The following is a 17,647-nucleotide window of genomic DNA, read 5'->3' on the forward strand; positions in this document are numbered from 1 at the left end:
TTTCCTGAAGCTCTGCACACCGTATGTGTGCCCAGGTAGGCGGGCCCCTTAAGTGCGGACATTATGACACTCAATTAAGTTCACTTTACACTATATATATATATATATGGCCTATTCAGCCACATTTTAACAGTGCTCTGCAGTTCATCATTGGTGTTGAAGCGTCGTCCTCCAAGCCACGTTTTCAACGTGGGGAAAATGTGATAGTCACTCGGTGCCAAATCCGGACTGTAAGGAGGGTGATCAAACACTTCCCATCGAAATCTTGCAAGGAGTTGTTGTGTTACGGCGGCACTATGCGGTCGGGCGTTGTCATGAAGCAAGACAACACCAGATGTCAGCATTCCTCTCCGCGTGTTGCGTATCGACTGTCTTAGCCGTCGTAGTGTCGCGCAGTATGCAGCAGCATTGATTGTTGTCCCTGGCTCCATGAAATCAACCAGTAGCACACCTTGGTGATCCCAGAACACTGTAGCCATCTGTTTCTTGGTGCTGAATGTCCATTTGAGTTTTTCGGCTTGTTTGGAGAATAGGTGTGCATCCACTGTTGTGATTGAAGTTTTGTTTCTTCATTATCGAAATGAATCCATGTTTCATCACCTGTCACAATTTGAGTCAAAAAGTGTTCACCATCGTCTGCGTAACGCAGCAAAAACGACAAGGCTGATGCCATTCGCCGCTCCTTGTTGATGTCAGTCAACATCTTGGGTACCCATCGGGCACAGATTTTCCTGTATCCGAGATTGTCTGTAACAATGGCGTATAGGGCTGACCTTGAAATGAGCGGAAATTGTTCAGACAGTTCTGAAATCGTGAATCGACGTCTCTCACGAACAACTGCATCAACTCTCTGAACTGTTTCATCTGTTGCTACCGACTTCCTTCCTTGGCCACCTTCATCATGAACATCAATACGGCCTTCGCGGAATTTCCGGCACCACTCTCGCACAACGCCATCGCTCATAAAGTTTCACCGTACACAACACTCATTCGGCGATGGATTTATGCTGCAGTGTGCCCTTCTGCCTGTAAGAAACGGATGACTCCACGCAGCTCGCATTTCGCCGTACAGTTTATCGTTGCAGCCATGTTGACATTCCCATAACCAAGCTTCAACTGAGGTGTGAGTTGGCCGCTCCACATGGTTGGTGGAAGGGGGTAAACACTACGAGACGTGTCGATTCGTGTACGAGCGATTAGGGTATCGATTAATGGGCATGCCATGGCGAAATGAAACTGTAATCACACTGCAGGGCACTGTTAAAACGTGGCTGAATAGGCAGGAGGCATCATTTTATGCAGAGGGTATTGGAAAGCTGGTGCATCGGTACGACAAATGCCTCAATCTGCACGGTGATTATGTGGAAAAATAGAGTAAAGATGTACGTTTCTTTTGACATTAAAATAATTTCCCAATTCATTCCCGTTTTTTTATTACAGCCGATTGGAGGTTGAAAAAAAAATAACTTTCGTATATATGATCGTTTCCCTCCTATGCGCATGACGGTTTCTTCCATGGCACGACCGTCCTTAGCGCTGTCGTGACTCAGTAGGCTGGAAAACACGGCGGACAGATCTTGTGCGCACGACCTACTGTTACTGTTACTGTTACACACACACACACACACACACACACACACACACATAATGTATATAAAGTTTGCACCCAGCTTTACGATGCTGTTCCAGAACTTGAGAAGCGCGCAAGAAATTTCGGAACATTCCGTTCGGGAAAGGACTTGATGTGGTTTTCGTGACGATTATAGCTTTCTTGCTGTGACTTCGAGACCCTATTACAATTTTGCAAGAAAAAAAAAAGTCATAAAACCAAAAATAATATGTGCAACAGCTAGTCACGAAAACGCGCAGCGAACAAGGTCAGCAGTGGTGTTTGTTCAGACGCCCATTCACTCGTCTTAAAAATGTAGCTTGATCAGTCAAATGCCAATGCGAATTCCTCTCGAAGCCGTAAAAAAAGAATCAAGTGTTATTACCGCAAAACAGAAGGAGGAAAGGGATAAGAGTGGTGGAGTTAATGGTATCATAAAAATGTTCGCAATCCGCTTCCAGTGAACCCAATTTAGAACGGGAACTTGTTTATGGCCCGGAGGGGGGGGGGGGGGTTGGGTCATATTCTCTAACTACGTATTTAAAAACATCACTTTAAAATGTTACTCTTTCACAGGACACCTTACTGACTGAAAAATTAAATGAAATCTGAGGATGAGAAATTTTTTAATATTATAAACAAATTATTTTTAAAAGGAAATTACTTCATGTAAGATTGACAACGTAGACCATTATTATGCTGATGTAAAACAAAGAATTATGGAGCTGATTATAGTGTGAATTCTGACTGCGTTCACTTAATATTTAGAAAGGTCAGGGAGTTCCTAGTATTATCCACAACTCCTAACCAACCCGCCCCCCCCCCCCTCACCAGTTTCTTCCCCACGGAGCACATTGTAAAAGGTTTATATTTACAGTGCCCATTTTTGTTGTTCCAACACGACTGTTGTACATTTATCATCAAAATGCAGATAGTTATATTACTTAAATTTTTGTTTATTAAATTTCACTACTCATTAACTTTAATTCCAACAAAGAAACTAATGATTAAAGTCCACATAAAATGTTAATTATATTTTTTACTACAAAATTAAAAAAAAATATATAGATGAATTTATGACCATTCATACATTCCAACCCCATTCCCCAAGTACCGGAGCAGGATCATTTCAAAACTAAACAAATAATAACGCACCCACGATATGAAAAAAAAGGGGGGGGGGGGAGAATCACACACCGGCACACGCACACAAACACACACATACTCACATACACATACTCACATACACATATCCCTGCGGGATAGTGTTTATTACTCCGATTATACAGTTACGATTTTGCAAGCACAAGCGAGAGGTTTTTTTTTTTTGAATTCCTGACCAGAGGGGCCTCCAGGATCTACGCACGCTCATAGTATGTATGTATGTATGTATGTATGTATGTATGTATGTATGTATATATATTTATTTATTTCTAAGGAGGGTGAAGTCAGGTAGAGACAGGCTCCCCTCTAAAGAAATTCACTAACCAGCTTAAAATACATACAATTTTGGGCCACAAGGATCTACCAGTCATAAGTGTTATGTTTTATCAAAAATTTCACGTTTAGAAAACAAAAAAAAAAAAAAGCACTTTAGATCTTCAGATAGCCAAAATTGCACATTAAAGCATCTTCTTTTATCTTTTGAAAACATTATATTACTGTAAAAGGAACAAAACACCAGTAACGGTTGGCGGAGGGGGGGGGGGGGTTGGGAAAGGAGGGGGAGAAGTGGAGCATTCCTTATACACTCCCCTCAGACCCACAAAAAAGTAGGCTTATCAGAAATTTATTCTTGTTATAACTTCATTTGACAAACCACCCCCCTCCCCACCTAATCCAACAAATCCTGGCCATACGTTTGCTTTCTAATGTGATTATATATGTATATTCTGTGTTATCCAGTTTATTTTAGCAATTTTACATTTACTTTTGAAATAAATTTGTGAAATGAGTAATTAAGTAAAAAAAAAAAACACCGACAGCTTCTACTCAAACCATTCATTACATTCATCCAGTTTCACCATGAGAGAGGTTTTCACACTTGAGTCTATTCATCAGCCGTGGATCTGATAAAAGAATGACAGAACATCTGTCGAGGAACTCCACCCTCTCAAAGCGCGTACTTAAAAGATTTTTTTTTGAAGTGAGATTACTTCCGCCGGCCCCCGACCCCTCAACCCCTTGGCTGTCTCGCTTCACAAAGGCGCCTGACACAGCCCGGCACCGGGGAGTTGAATAGGAGCGCTCGCTTGCAAGGACGGCGGTACCTTCTTCCCGGGAGAACAAACCCACTTCTCTCTCCGCGCTAGGTCTCCGCGCTAGGTCTCCGCGCTATGTCTCCGCGCTATGTCTCCGCGCTAGGTCTACGCGCTATGTCTCCGCGCTAGGTCTCTGCGCTATGTCTCCGCGCTAGGTCTACGCGCTATGTCTCCGCGCTAGGTCTCTGCGCTATGTCTCCGCGCTAGGTCTCCGCGCTAGGTCTCCGCGCTAGGTCTCCGCGCTAGGTCTCCGCGCTAGGTCTCCGCGCTAGGTCTCCGCGCTAGGTCTCCGCGCTAGGTCTCCTCGCTAGGTCTACGCGCTATGTCTCCGCGCTAGGTCTCTGCGCTAGGTCTACGCGCTAGGTCTCTGCGCTAGGTCTCCGTGCTAGGTCTACGCGCTAGGTCTACGCGCTAGGTCTCTGCGCTAGGTCTCCGCGCTAGGTATCCGCGCTAGGTCTCCGCGCTAGGTCTCCGCGCTAGGTCTCCGCGCTAGGTCTCCGCGCTATGTCTCCGCGCTAGATCTCTGCGCTAGGTCTCCGCGCTAGGTCTCTGCGCTAGGTCTATGCGCTAGGTCTCCGTGCTAGGTCTCCGCGCTAGGTCTACGCGCTAGGTCTCTGCGCTAGGTCTCCGTGCTAGGTCTACGCGCTAGGTCTACGCGCTAGGTCTCCGCGCTAGGTCTCCGCGCTAGGTATCCGCGCTAGGTCTCCGCGCTAGGTCTCCGCGCTAGGTCTCCGCGCTAGGTCTCCGCGCTATGTCTCCGCGCTAGGTCTCCGCGCTAGGTCTCCGCGCTAGGTCTCTGCGCTAGGTCTATGCGCTAGGTCTCCGTGCTAGGTCTCCGCGCTAGGTCTACGCGCTAGGTCTCCGCGCTAGGTCTCCGTGCTAGGTCTACGCGCTAGGTCTACGCGCTAGGTCTCCGCGCTAGGTCTCCGCGCTAGGTATCCGCGCTAGGTCTCCGCGCTAGGTCTCCGCGCTAGGTCTCTGCGCTAGGTCTCCGCGCTAGGTCTCCGCGCTAGGTCTCCGCGCTAGGTCTCCGCGCTAGGTCTCCGCGCTAGGTATCCGCGCTAGGTCTCCGCGCTAGGTCTCCGCGCTAGGTCTCCGCGCTAGGTCTCCGCGCTAGGTCTCCGCGCTAGGTCTCCGCGCTAGGTCTCCGCGCTAGGTCTCCGCGCTAGGTCTCCGCGCTAGGTCTCCGCGCTAGGTCTCCGCGCTAGGTCTCCGCGCTAGGTCTCCGCGCTATGTCTCCGCGCTAGGTCTCCGCGCTAGGTCTCCGCGCTAGGTCTCTGCGCTAGGTCTATGCGCTAGGTCTCCGTGCTAGGTCTACGCGCTAGGTCTACGCGCTAGGTCTCTGCGCTAGGTCTCCGCGCTAGGTCTTCGCGCTAGGTCTACGCGCTATGTCTCCGCGCTAGGTCTCTGCGCTAGGTCTACGCGCTAGGTCTACGCGCTAGGTTTCTGCGCTAGGTCTCTGCACTAGATCTATGCACTAGGTCGACACCTAGTGCAAACAGTGGCGGCTCCAGCGGGTATTCCCGGGCCTACCCGACATTTTCAAAATTGTTAATTGGAAATAAGATTTTTTTTTTATAAAATAAATACACAATATCGAACGTTAGGTATTATTTTGAAAAGCGCAGTTGGCAATGAAACGAAACTATACATTCGCCTGCAGATTTGCAACATTTTACATTAACGTTACGAGTTGTGTTGTAATATTCACACAAGTATAATCATCCTAACAAACTAATTTTGTGGCATTCATAGGTATCGAAGTGTATTTTGTTGAAATATAATCATACGTTTATAATAATTCTTGTGATAAATATAATATACATACTGGACTTCAGAGAGAAATAAATTACCCTCAGAAAGCCCACAAAACTTACCATTTTGCATCTGAATGTTTATAAATTACCCAGACAACTACTCTCTGTTACGAGGGCCAGACACCCCCCCCCCCTCCATGGAGCCTGGGCTTCCAAAACTGTGCACAGTCTGGGTCTACCCAAAACATGATCCTGAAGCCATCGCTGAGTGCAGGAGTTCTGTCAATGAGGTACGGAGTCTGTGTATGGCTATTTGGTTTCAGAAGCGTACTAAGAATTTCATTTCATTTCGGCGGGGATGGTGTTTGAGGGGCGGGGATGGTGTTTGAGGGGTGGGGAGGGGGGGGGGGGGTGGAAGAGAGAAGCCCTATAACTGCTTAATTTTTTTTCTTTTTTTCTTTTTGGTGGGTATGATACTTTTTTTTATTTTAATGTGTAACATCTTAGATCTCGGTATACGGCATTTTGTAAGAGTAATTTCGTGAAAAATGGAACGGAAATGTGTAACCCGGGAGCTGCAATCTGTGGTGGATGACGCGAACTAAAGTTCAAAAAACTTATACCTAGTATTTAACTGTTTAATGAATTTCAACCTGATAAGCAGTAATTAATTTTTTTTTCAATTCTTTTTCATTACACAGATTTTAACCTTTCGCTCTGCAAATTGAAAGAATGGACAGTCGACGTAGCTGCTCCGGCAACGAATTCTAGCGGAGGGTACGGTAACTACACGTGATTTGCGTCAAGAAATGTAGTTGAAACCACCAATTTTCGTGTAATTATCACTCTCGGCGTTATTTCAAAGAATTCTACGTTTCAATTTCTTGTCCGAGTTTCGCATTATAAGTAAGTATATTTGCAACATGAGAACACATGAATTTGTTCGTTGCCGAGGTTAAATTTATATACAGCAAATTTATAGATGATTATCCTTTTAAAACATATTAAAACTATTGCGCAGAGCTGTTTATAAGTCTTAGTATTAAATTTTAAAAAAACTATAGAATGCATTTCAACGATACGCATACGACTTAAATAGGAGACAGTGTATCACAGAATACACGCAACGATGTGAATGGATACACATAAAATAGGCGACTGTTCAAACTAAATATGCAGGTATCAAAAATTAAAGTTCAAAAGAAGAATATTTTCGTTTACGCATTCAAGTCTGCGAACTGCGGATTTACTTACTGACAAATCTTAATTTAAAAAAAGTTTTGAAAATAGGTACCTATTACTTAAGAAGTGCAATGTAAATTAATTATAAGTTAACCATATTTAGTAGGCTACATGTACAGTATTTTTATTTTCTTTGTGTCATTATGTATAAGCTTGTTTATTAAGTTTGATAATGTTGAATAAAATTGAATGAAAAAATCTTTTTTTTTTTTTAAACTAGTCTTGGTTGAACTGCACGTGGGTAGATAAAAAAAAATTAAATAATTTAAAGTCAAGATTAACTGGTAAAATATTGAACTTAGGTCGTGGCAGGATTAAAACACAATTGTGACTATTTGTGGTACTTTGGTTGAAGGAAGAGTTTGAAAGCGGGAACCTCGTCAAACATTACCGTTAAAAATCTATTTGAAGAGACGGAAAATTCGTCAGAGTGACGATGGGGTGAGAGAAGGTGGGGGTAGGGGGGGGGGTGGGTTTGGAAATGTTATTCACACGTGTTAGAGGGGAACGGGTGTCGAAGGGGGGGGGGGAGATATCGGGAGCCGGCAGTGAAATAAGTTTGGCTTCAGACGTACGTTGTCGCGATCGCAGATCACACCCGAAGCCAGGCAGGAAGCGAGGGCTATGAATAGATAACCGCCCCCCACACCAACCCTTTACAACCAACCCTCCGACGGCACGCAAACCGAGCACACCCACCCCCGACCATGATCTTGTGTGTGTGTGCGCTTTTGGTCGGGCATTGCTCCCCCCCACTTGTCTTGACCCTCGCATTTGTCACTCGTAGGACGTAACAAAACGCGCAACGCAAGCACTGACCACAACTTCTTGCGTCCCAGCTTTGGTTACCGCCTTCCGTATCTGAAGAGAAGTTCGAAAACTTCTAGACATGCCTGAGGTAGGTACCACGTGAAAGATTTTCGATCTGTCACACGCCATCACATTTTAAGACTATCGCTAATTTTAAGTAAATGACGCTTTTAATTATTATATATAAATAAGAATCACACACGTTTTCGTTTAAAAATAATTAATTTTTGAAAAGCAGCTGGACGAAGAAAATTTCTTGTAAAGTTTTATAGTTTTAAGTTGTCCCGTGATTTGAGCGTTTTATAAGCTACCATAGTTTATTTGATTTTGTTCTATTTTGCGTCCTTAACGGTCTTGCGTGTCTTACAAAGTTAATAAACTCAGCCTTAACGTCCTAGTAAACGTTTTCTTTAGTTAATGCAGTTTACACCACCTCCAACTATATTTGAAAATAAACTTTTATGCGTGATTTTTAAGGAAAATGATTTTCAATTTTTCATTAAATAAAGTTGGACCGATAACCTCAAACATTAAAAAAAAATCTTGCCACACTAAATAAGTTTATTGTTAGACTGGGATAGCTCAAACCTTTTTATTTTTAATCTTATTTAAAATTTAAAATATTGCATCACAGAGATGAATGGAACATTTTTGTGAATTTCTATTTATTTTTTTCCAAATTCGTAAATTTAAATTACATTAATACTCGTTGCACAGTAAAATAAATGTTCTGCTATCTTAAAAAAGTTATTGACTCTTCATTTGCTTTAAAAAAAAATTACCTTACATACAACATTGATATGAACATTATTTCAGTTATTTTGCCTCTTTAATGTTCTGGATGTCCTTTTGCCGTTTTAAGATGCCCTTGAACGCTCACTATTTCAGACTTCACTGGGCACCATGGGCGTAGATCCCAGAAGGAGGAGAGGGCTTACCGTCAAAACTATGTTTTATGAACTATTTCTGTATATTTAAAGTTTGCTTAATATGCATTTATATCGAAAAAAAAAAAAGCACAAGGGTAGTGTACAACAAACAAGCACCCCATCCAGAGATGACTTGTGTCAGTTATAACTAGAGATCGGAAAAATTCGCGGATTCATTTCGTGATAGGCTGAAATTCAAACATGTGTACAATTATACTGCTGGTTCTGCTATTGGCTCGCAGTTTAACTGGAACTCTCTGGGCCAATGAGAGACTATCGACCAAAGAAGCGTCGAATCACAAGCTACCCAGTGGATACGCCTCACAATTTAGTACCCAATGAACACGCGTGTTTACTTGAGAAATGCAGAGGATAATGGAGGCTATCCTAGAGGTCATTGAATCCGCGAATTTTTCCGGTCCCTAGTTATAACCCACGCTCAAATTTCACTCGCTTCAACCCCCTCCCCACCAGCGAATTTCCACGGATCTCTCTCTCTCTCTCTCTCTCTCTCTCTCTCTCTCTCTCTCTCTCTCTCTCTCTCCCCCCCCCCGATTGCAAATCCTACAGATTTACGTCCCTACTGGCCACGATTATGACTGGCTAATTCCGTCAAACATTCAACATATTACTCAGAAGATATTCGATTGAAACTCAAGACATCGAATCGTTGAACGAACACGGCCGCGCTAGTATACTTTACGGTGACGGCACAACCCTACAACATTATAGGACCAACTTTATTTGAAGTTGTTGGAAGCGAAAATTTAAAAAAAATGTGTGGGCTTTAATGACGTGGTAACGGAAATTGATGAATTGGACTCGGCTAACAATTTGTCATCGCTTATTGTAGAAAATTAGCGTTCTTTAAGACATTGATAAGATGTAAATTTTTTTTGGATAGGTACTACAAATAAGTGACTAGTGATCATATCTGAACCTGCAAGGCATAAGACAATATTATGTATTTTTTAAATTACTTTTTTTATAAAGTTTTATTGGTGAACAACAATAAGACCATAGACAAAACAAGAGGGGACATTTTTTTTTGGAAGTCAACCTCTTTCATGAGGTAGGAGGGTCTAATGACTTCTCACAAATAACGCAGTGCCTCTATTTCGTAATTAGTGTGTTCCCAACTGTTGAAAAAGAGCTGCCCTCCTTTACCACCGCCTGGAATCTCTCTTGTCGAGAGACCCAGTAATAAGATAATTCATAAAGTTGAGGCATAAAACACCTTTCCCAGATGCGTACTAAATCCTAAACAAAATCAATCATTTCCACCAACAAAAGGAAATAATTTGAAAGATAACAGTGGGCAAAGTGGTTCCACACATTCCTCCACCCCCCCCCCCCCCACCCTAAAAAATTCCTCATAACTGTAAATTGTTTTCGTAAATGAAACAGAAATATTCATGTAAAATTACAGATATTGTTAAATTTATACATTTACGCGAAAACAACTGTATATCAACAAATAGTGTTCGCAGTAACACTGGCTTCCGATTCTTACCCCGGGCATTTATTCTTTGTGTCGTCCCAGTCAGTACCTCCAATAGTTGAAGTTATTTGCAACATTTTCCCCTGAATAACTTTCCAGTATCAACTGCACACATCAATGAGCATAATAAAACAAAATTAAGTCAAAAATATTGAGTATTTAAATATCTTTTCCATGGTTAACATGTAAACTTAAACACTTTTTTTTTTTTTTTTTTTTTTTTTTTTTTTAGAAATATTCAGTTATAAATAATCATGGCTATGTGTTGTACAAAGGCACAACATCTTTCTTGTAGTATATTAAAAACTATTTCTTGGCAAATGGTTTCCAACGGAATAATTTTGTGGTAGTACCGTAAAAAATTGGTTGTCTGTAAAGTCGGTTTACGGACGATAGTTTAACGTGACGTCATAACAAAACATTGATGAAATATATGCATAGTTTTATGAATAAAATTGAATCATTTTTATTGAATTATCACTATTTAGTATGGATACAAAGAAGGAGTGAAATGAAATCTACAATTTAATTGACAAATTTACTTTTATTTGTACTCATTAATTCAAATATGTTTATTACTTTAACGAACAGATTATTTTAACCATAACTTTCATACATGTTTGCTATTAAAATTCTTCCAATCTGTGTTATTCTGTTAAGGATAGGACGATGATAGGAAAAAGTAGGAAACGAATGGGAGTGTTTCAAGTTTAATGTGCCTCGAAAAAGTCAAATCGACGGTTGTTCCAATCGAGTGGAAGAGAGAGATAGATGCGGCGCAAGCGTACAATGAGCGTAACGGGACAATGAGTCGTCTGAGTCGTCCTTTTTCGTGCGTGCAGCCGGCGTTCATCGATTTATTAGACGTTGTCACGTCAAAAAATTCCTCCTCTTCCACCCCCCCCCCCCCCACCACGTGGGAGCTACCGAAGACGCGCTTCATTCGCTCCTAACCTCGCCGTACATGAGCGGCGTTGCTCGATCGACGAACGAGAACAACCTGCCGACGCGCGCCTGTCCTAATACGGCCTGGCGAGCCGCACGTGTTACGTGGCTTTCCCCCGACAGCCCTCTGCTGCCCACGCGAGCAACTAACTGCCGCCCGAAAGGCATAGTCCATCCCACGTGCGAACGAGTCCGCCTTCAACCCCCCCCCCCCCCCAACCGTACCTTTAATAATTTTTTTAAACAACTTCAAGTGAAAAGGGGGCTGGCGGGCCGATGTACGGAACGCTTAGCGGAATCATGCTGTACCCGAAACTCGTTACTTCTCGTATGTACGTGATTACTAGAAACCTGTAAAATTCGCGGATTCATTTCGCGATAGGATAGAGTCCAAATACTTTTGACATTATTTTGCTCCAGTGATTGGGCCACAGTTTAATCTGAAGGACTCTGGGCCAATGAAAAATCTTCAACAGAAGAATTAGCGAATCACGATCATTCCAGTCAACAGGTGTTACGAGTCGGTAACCAATCAGCAGATGTAATTTTTACGAGTGCATAGAGGATCATGGAGTCTATCCTTTAGGGATTTGAAATCGCGAATTTTACAGGTCTCTACGATCACGAACTTGGGTTTAGGTCCTACTTGTCGGGAGACGACACATGCCGTGACGTGGTTGAAGTCACTTTTTTAAACTCTCCATTCGCCCAGAACATTAACAGAAATGGTTATTGACAGGGTATGTTGATTTTAATCAGCATGATTTAAATCGTGATTTTAATCATGATTTAAATCATGTGATTTTTTTTTTTAAAATCAGTGAATAAAATCAATTTATAATATGATAATATGAACGTTAATATTTCCTATACTGTATTGTTTAAACCAAGTAATCATGCCTACTTACATAAAAATTGACTGCTGCAAAGATAGAATGGAAATTGAATAGTACTTAATTTCTTCTACAATGTATTTATAGTTATTTTGAAACACATTAAATATAGGTGGGTGGAATGTAACTTTAAATGCCATCTCATTTTCTCTCTTCTCTCCTCTACCTCATGTGTTTGTGTTGTGTGTGTGTGTGTCATATCTCTTTGGCAACAGGTTTGCCTTCCAACAATGTCAATGATAATTTCAGAACTGTAGGAAGGAAATTTTCAGTTCTTTGGTATGTCTGGTTTGGTTCAGTCAACATTAAGAAATCGACTGGGTACAGAAAAAGCTGCAAAACTTGTATTTTTGTTTAAAATTTTAAATAAGTAATATTTTATGTAGAAGTTTTACTTTGAATACTCTCGAATGTGTGCAATTCTGAGAAGAAGAACAAAAGGAAATTGTGGTTTTGATTTAAATTACTTTATTTAGAACAATTGGACTATAAGACTATAAGGGATGACAGAAGTGACAAAGTTACATTTAAATATGATATATTTTCAATTATGTAGTTATTTCCTATAAGACATATTTTTTTTACTAATGTTAACTATGTTACTGTACTAAAAATTTTTATAAAGTGACATCATTAATGTTTCCTTAAAACATTATGCAATGTAAAATGTGGTTATTTCAAAGGAAGAAAATTAGGCTAGTTGTCTTTACAAAATGAATTAATCTGTTATTATGTAATTGTACTGTAGAGCAAAGTCAAGTCATGAAAACAGTCATGAAAATGTACTGTATATTACAAAGATTACAATTTTTTAAATTTTAATCAAAAAAATCTGATTTTAATCAAAAAAAAACCGATTTTAATCAAAAAATCTGATTTTTTTGATTTTTTAAAAAAAATCAGGATTTATTCATACCCTGGTTATTGATGACGTCAGATGATGGCCAGCTAAGGTATGAATTAGAATCTCTGTCCTTAAAAAAAAACCAGTCAATTTCATTACAAAAAAAATCATTTAAAACTGATTCCACATCGCAACCCCCCCCCCCCCCCTTTTTCACTTAGCCAATGTTTCGGGCGTCTAACCAATATGGCGCAACAATTAGCAGAAGGAAAAAAGAAAAACGGCTTCACTCACTTATTCATGTAATAAGCGTGTGTTTCGTTAAAATCCTTGATATTTGTGAGCCAAGGTATAAATCTGTGACATCAAATGGCAAGCAACCACTAAATAGCTGATGTGTGCGTTGAATCAAGGCAGTGAAATATAACATTTTTGTTTCACTGATAACTGAAATGCTTATTTTTAGTATTTTTTTTTGTTCTATCATTTTTAATTTTCTCTGATTTCTTAAAATTTTGTGTCGTTAATTACCCCAAACATGTGCATTGTCACGCATTGTCACAACAATGAAACCATAGATTAACAGAACCTAACCTCAATTTTTGTTTATGTTACACTTCAGTTTTGATAGATTCGGGTCTCTAGCAATAGGTAGGGACAGGTGCCCACCCCGAAACTACCACAATGTAGAACACACCACTTAAAGTCAAACTATATATAAATTCACAATCTTAAGATTTCCAGGTACACATAAAAAAATTATATGCACTTTTTTATTTGGAAACGTATTGCCAATAATTAGTTTGTAACACCACAAGAAAGCTATTATAACTTTGTACATTACATCTATCTATGGTTATTTTTGCATACATTAAATACGTTTTCCGAGATAAAATTGAGTATTTCTTACGAAAATTGGCCCATAATTTTATATTTTAATTGATGTTTCATTCAGCATAATTTTTGAATCATGTAAAAGACAATCCAATATTCAATAATTTGACTTTATTTTTTTTAATGCTTATTAATGTGCGCATTAATACTGGAAAGATATCCAGGGAAAGGTTTACAAATAGCTTTAACTATTGAAGTTACCGAGACAACACACAGAATAAATTCCCGGGTTTAGAATCTGTACCTAGTATTACTGCGAACGTTATTTTGTAGTGATACTGTTGTTTTTGAGGAAATGTACAAATTTACAAATAACTGAAATTTTACGTGAATATTTCTGTTCCATTGACAAAATTTTTTTAATGATGTACAACGTCCTTTGAAATAATTAAGTTGCAGCATAAAAAAAAGTTTGCTTTGACAAATTGGCTATTGTTAGTACATACAAACAAAACCCAGTTCTAGTTCAACGCTGAAATACAGACATACAGCATTGCAGTTTTGCACTGTTTGTCATGGACAAACTGCAAGGATAAAAAACAAAACACAAAACCCACAAAAATTGCAATGGCGTATGTCCAAAAAATTGCATTAAATCAAAATTCGCCATTGCAAGAATTACTTAAAGCGGGAACAGATATCAGTCCCCGAAACTTCGCAACTGTTTTGTCACGTGAAGTCTGCTTACTGTGTTCGTTTTGTTCTGTCGTCGTTGTGTTGTCCGAAATACCTGTTATCATCGTTGGGTTTGACTGTTCGCCGTTTGTTGAACCTGTCTCATCGTTGTTAGCCCGATCACCGTGTTCGTATGTGCTGTTAACTTTTTCACGACAAAATTCTTCAGCGGAATATTCTGCGGTGTCTGATATTTAAAGTTTGACAGTAGGCTGATTTAGGCGTGTTAATGTGTAAACAAGATAGCGGACTTACGTGTAGCTACATAAACATATATAAAGTCAGTTTTGTAAACATTAGGGTACATACCAAACGTATTGGTGTGCCAAATTGATCTTTATGATAGCGAAACTACTCCGGAATATATTTGGTAAACTAAAATAGTCACAGTAAAAAGTAATCTCAAGTTTTAAAATACCTAAGAAAACTGATATTATAATGATTATAGTAGCCTACACATTCTCCTTGCAATATGCCAACGGGTTCAAAAGCACAGCGGTTGAGCGCGCGTTTGTTAACCTCAAGGACATCGTTCAAATCTCGTCACTAGAAACATTTAAAAAAACTTTTTAATAACATAATATAACATATATAAAATCGAAACAGCTCAAACGTTTAAGGTTTGCTTGCAAAAATTATTTACAGACTGATTTCACTCGTTAAAAAAAAACAACTAATATACAAACATATACTTAGTGTTATAATACGTGTTTAAAAAAAATTCTGGTTAATATTTTAGTAATGCCGTGGAAGTATAACTTATATAGTATGCGGAAACTTTATAGTATTACCTGTTTAATGAATTTTAACAAGATAGACAGTACTTATTATATTAGAATTCCTTGACGAAAATAATTTTTTAAAAGTAGTAGTGCGAACACTAATTTGAAGTGATAAAGTTGGTTTCACGTAAATGTGCAAATAAAAAAAAAATCTGTAATTTTACATGAATATTTATGTTTATGTAAAAAACAAATTTAAAGTGTGTGACCCAGTCCAAACGATGAGATACCTCTATCCTCGACAATAGCCAATGGGCACGTTTTAATAAGGAAAATGAAAAGAAAGAAAAAAAAAAAAAAAAAACAGTTGAATATAGCATGGGGCGGAAATAATCGGCAAAATGATCGTGTTTATAGTTAGGTACAGCGAGAGAGACACGAATGTCATGGATAGAGACCTGTAAATTTCGCGGATTCATTTCGCGATAGGATAGAGTCCAAATACTTTTGACATTATTTTGCTTCAGTGATTGGGCTACAGTTTATCTGAAGGACTCTGGGCCAATGAAAAATCTTTAACAGAAGAATAATTAGCGAATCACGATCATTCCAGTTAACAGGTGTTACGAGTCGGTAACCAATCAGCAGATGTAATTTGCACGAGTGCATAGAGGATCATGGAGTATATCCTTTAGGGATTTAAATCGCGAATTTTACAGGAATATTTTTTGACCGCACAGTTAACTGCAAACAGGTTTACCTCTCTATTGCGTTGATGATTAGATCACAATTGGCAGTTTACACACGCCCCTCTAAGACTGCGGGCCAGTCAACTACCAGCTAGCAGGAGAGAGACCGAATCACGTACTCTACAAAGAAGTGTACCTAGTTTCTGCAGTAAGAAATCAGCCAGTAGGAAAGCACACGTGGGAACAGTGTACACAGTACTGTGAATCTCAGCCTGACGCCAAACAAATCGCAAAATTTCTGAGTCTCTATACGTCTATTGTGTGATTGAATATGCGTAAATGTGTGTGATTATGTATTATTTCTTATAAAAAATGTGATTTATGAATAAAATTAATTAAAAATATCTTCACAAAAACAGCAATGAAAACTAATACAATGTATATTTTATCCCATACTTATATAGTACTGTCACTGACAGTACAGTAAGATAATTACATGGTTGGTATCAGTAATGCAGTAGTAATACATTTAAAATAAAAAAGGAATTTATGATCGGTGGTTAATAATATTTATCAAGTTTGAAATGTATCCCTTAAGTACAAATGTATACAAATGTAACCAGTATAATTCCTTATCGTTTCCAATAGCAAGTTCGGAAACCAAAATCGCGTTAGTGAAATTTCGAAGTTCCGGCTGCTCATTAATCTTGAATAAAAATAACAGTAGCGGATTCAAGAAATATAAGGGATGGGGAAGAGTAGAGGAATGGGGGGTTTATCACCCTTTCTCCAAAGGTATGAAAAATGTTTTTTTTTTATTTTTATTTTTTATTTTTTGGTGAAGGCGGTATGTTATTTCTGGTGTCGCAGGTGAACTGTCACAACGCCTGCACAGGAAGTGACAATGTTGATATTGATAATGATAACGTAACCGTCCAAACCTCTTGTTGTTGACGTAAGTTTTTTTTAATACATGATATCTAATTATAATTTAAAACCCTCCCTGATAAAGATTCCTGTATCCGCCACTGAAAAAAAAAAATAATTAAAACCTGGCACACAACGGACACTTAATTGCCTTCCACGTCAAAAAAAAAAAAATTGAAACATCTTGAAAAAATTGAATAAATTTTGATTTAAATTAATTGGCGAAATGAAGAATGTAGTACTCACCTGAATGAGAAACAAAACTTCAAAAACTCGTGGAAACGACGCGAAGGCCACCACACATAACTAACAACCTGTTTTAAGCGAAGGTTGGTATCCCGACACTTTATCAAGGCGGAACGAAAAAGGAAATGAGACTTGAAATCTTAACACTAGCACGCACTCGGAGCAGAACGTGTGTAACGGTCGTCGCGGGCCTTCCCAGAGTGCACCGGCTGAAGTGCAGTGGCCGGTTGGCGGCGCCGGAATCTTTTCAAAACACGCCGTGGCTCCCCCCCACGTAAGACAGCGCGCCGCGCGGCGATCTCTGGAACCAACTGCGCGCTCAGCTGACGGTAACCGACCCCCAAGCTAACCGCGTCGTCGCGTCGCCTTGGCAACAACAAGCTGCTGTATCTGACAGTCGGGGGTTATAGTATGACGGTACGGAACCTTTAAAATAATGGCACTCGCGCAATAAAACTGATACATTTCTTCACAATTCCCCCCAACATTTAGTTAATTTTGACTCTTAAAGTAATTAACTGTCGAAGCTAATACCACCAGTATGAAATGCAAATAAAATTAAGAAATATCTCTGCATTTTAAACTAAGGCGTAGCGTGTATCTTAAACCGACATTGGAGGATCATTGATTACTGTTTATAAATGGACAAAATAAGCTTTTTGTTAATAAAGACCACGCGTGATAATGTATATTATTAAAAATT

At 39.7% G+C, this 17,647-nt stretch overlaps 1 protein-coding gene across 1 annotated transcript in view; it reads right to left on the minus strand.

Moving 5' to 3' along the window:
* The window catches only part of LOC134538318 (zinc finger C2HC domain-containing protein 1C), a 129,512-nt gene extending 112,230 nt beyond the window's left edge, over positions 1–17,282 (minus strand). Inside the window, exon 1 of the mRNA XM_063379529.1 lies at positions 16,945–17,282. The gene's annotated coding sequence lies outside the window, so the exon portion shown is untranslated. The remainder of the gene's footprint in view (positions 1–16,944) is intronic.
* Positions 17,283–17,647: the final 365 nt, after the last annotated feature.

This window comes from Bacillus rossius, chromosome 13 (genome assembly GCF_032445375.1).
Source record: "Bacillus rossius redtenbacheri isolate Brsri chromosome 13, Brsri_v3, whole genome shotgun sequence".
NCBI classification, from domain to species: Eukaryota; Metazoa; Arthropoda; class Insecta; order Phasmatodea; family Bacillidae; genus Bacillus; species Bacillus rossius.